We start from the raw sequence: 3094 nt of genomic DNA on the forward strand, positions 1-3094 counted from the left end.
CAGCAAGCCAGGCTTCGGGCGGTCCTCTCGGGGTCGCACAGCCAAGCCGGTCGCACGTTTGTAGGGTGGGCCACCTCTGGGCAGTTTCTCAGGAAAAGAGAGACGCAGTAACGAAGGCCAAATGTTAAAAAAAAAAAAAAAAAAAAAAAAAAAAGGTTCCTAGCCTGTTTGGGGACCACTTAATAAGGAGCCAACTTTGAAAATGGGCAGTTCAGGCTTTTAACTCTAACCTGTGTTCATTCACTCATTCATTTAATGTTGAGTGCCTTCCTCCCCTTGGTCCCTGCTGAGCTAGGTTATGGGGAAAGAGGTCATGAAACTGGCAGCTGTCCTCTTCCCAAACTTAAGTAAAGCAAGTCACACATTAGGCAGTAATCCTTTAAGTAGGCCATGAGTTCAGTGAGCTAAATACATTGAAAGGGAAGGAATGTGAACCTTTAAAAATTAGGTGGAAGTGATCTGCCTGAAGAGGTAGCTTTTGGGTTGGGATGTGAAGCACCAGGTGGGGCAGGGACAGATCTCTCTAGGCCTGTGGAAGTCGGACTGGAGGGAGCCGGGCACCAACAACGCATAGAAGACTAGTGTGGCCGAGGCATAGAGAGAGTGGGGAGAGAGGTGCAAACGGGCCACATAGGGTAGGCAGGAGCCTTTTTTTCAGTTTTGTGCTAAGGACAGCTGGAGGAATTTTTGTTGTATTCTTTTTGTTTGTGTGTTGGAAGGGGTTGAACTGATTGCCTTTCCATACTGAAAGGATCACTCATCCTTGGGAAGGAGATGAGAAGGGGTTGGGGTAGGTGAGAGCAGAGTGCCAGCTGAGAAGGCAGGAGGCCCCTAATTACTCCAGGGCTGAGGTGTGGGGGCTTGAATGGTGGTACTCTGAATAGAAAAATGATATGTAATTATAAGAGCAATGTTTAAAGCTAGCATGGATTGCTCACATCAGCTCCATACTCATTAACTTGTTTAATCTGGGGAACCATCCTTTTAATCATTATTGGTACCATTTTGCAGATGAAAAAATAATAACTTGCCTTAATCTCAGAGCTAGAAAATGGCAGAGATGGGATTGCATCTCATCCTGTCTGATGGCAGTATCTAAGAGCTTACTACTATATACTCAATTTGTATTTAGTGATTTTTATTTTATTTTATTTTTTTAAAGATTTTACTTATTTATTTGAGAGAGAGAGAGTGAGAGCAAGCACAGAGGGAGAGTGGGAGGGAAGCAGACTCCCTGCTCTTTTCTGAATAGAGAGCCGATACAGGGCTCTATCCCAGGACCCCAAGATCTTGACCTGAGCAGAAGGCAGACACTAAATTGACTGAGCCAGCCAAGTGTCCCATGTATTTAGTGATTTTTAAAGAAGATACAAACAAACCAAGGTCAGGAATGCATTCCCTAAACAAACTACACTGATGATATGATATTGTTGGAAGAAGCATCTAGAAAATAGAGTTTTCAAATTTGTACTTTATCACTACAGCATTTGCTGATAGCAAAAGAGGGGAATTTGTGACTGTCAGTAGACGATCTATGATTATTTTTGGGTTGATACAGTCTGATAAGACCTAATCCCTTTCTGAGGGTGTGGGGGAGAAAAAAGTACACTCCACCTAACATTGCTGATAAAATATTTTTAAAGAAGTTATCTTGAGTCTAGTTATAGTTATAAACACCTTAATGGAACACACATAACTCACATTTTATGGAGCGATGGAAAAGCTTCCTAGGAATGCAACTTCAAATCAGCTTCCACATCTCATTTCTTATTAGAAAATGAAATGAAATAAATTGGATTTATGAAACCTGATTTCATCCATGAAGGAAAAGAATGACTTTACCAAAGGCCAACAGTGAAGCCTTTTAGCATTAGTTATGGGTAAATTTCTTTAAGGATCCAAAAATTCACAAAAATCTTCAGAATTTGAGTTTAATTAGGAAGACTTAATTTGATTGTTCAGGTGATGGTGCAAGGTGTGGTACCTCCACAGGATTGAATGAAATGGCTGAAAATCCCCAAGAACTCACTGTAGTCCATGTCCAGTTATTCAGGGAGTGCTTGGCTGAATGCCAAAAACTCAGAGGATAAGCTTAGCCTCTAGGTAGTAGGCTCACAGTGCTGGGCATATGAGCTTGTCTGGGAAAATGTCTGGAGTCTGACTGGGAAAAATTATAGCCTCCAAAATTAGAAAAGGAAAACTGCCAAAGCAAAATTAATCAACATTTATTAATGGTCACAAAATATAATACTGTGTCAGCTTCATTAATTGCTGGATTTAATGTTCATAACAATTGCATTACATTTGAAAACAGTTTTAAGATGAGCTGCTCTCACCAACTGAGAGTTCCTAAATATATATGATGAGTGTTAAGAAATCACAGCACGTTTTTAAAAGATTTTATTTATTTAATCATAGCACATTTTTAAATGAGTTACTCTAGCTGAATAATTTCAAAAGAAAAACTATAAAAATTTTTATAGCAAAATAATTAAATGTGGGATGAGTACACATACTAACATGTTTGAAATGATGTGAAAGTAAGAGCCTTTAGAGAATATAAAGGTCTTAGTATAGCAATAGGTCTTGTATATTTATGATCACTCCAAGCATGCTTGTCCTAGGCATTTGACCTATATCTTGACCTCCAGGTCAGGGCTCCAATTTGAAGCTCTGCCCTGAGATGATAGCTAGGACTGGTGTCAGGATCTCTCACGTGGGTTGAGTTCTTCTGTTAGATCCCAGGGCTCTGCCAGGTCTATGGTCAGATCTGAGACTGAAGTCCCGTAGAGAAGGCCTGCTGGTTAAGTCTAGTCGGCGACTCCTGGGATAACTTGAAGGGTACTTTAGAGGGCATGTCACCATTCCCTCCAGAGATGACCTGGATCCAGGCTTCCCCACAAAGGCCGCCTGACGGCTGGATGTGTGTGGTGGAGGGAAGCATCTTCACTCCCATCCCCCTTGCCTTTGCCTCTGGGAGAACAGGAGTAAGGAAAAGGCTTTTGATGTCCATGCTTTCCCTTGAGAATACCCTAAAAAAGATCATATGTGTCCTGATAGTTAGTGACTGTTGTGTTAACTCTATTTTATAGTA

The sequence above is a fragment of the Mustela lutreola genome, chromosome 5 (assembly GCF_030435805.1).
Source record: "Mustela lutreola isolate mMusLut2 chromosome 5, mMusLut2.pri, whole genome shotgun sequence".
Classification (NCBI taxonomy): Eukaryota; Metazoa; Chordata; class Mammalia; order Carnivora; family Mustelidae; genus Mustela; species Mustela lutreola.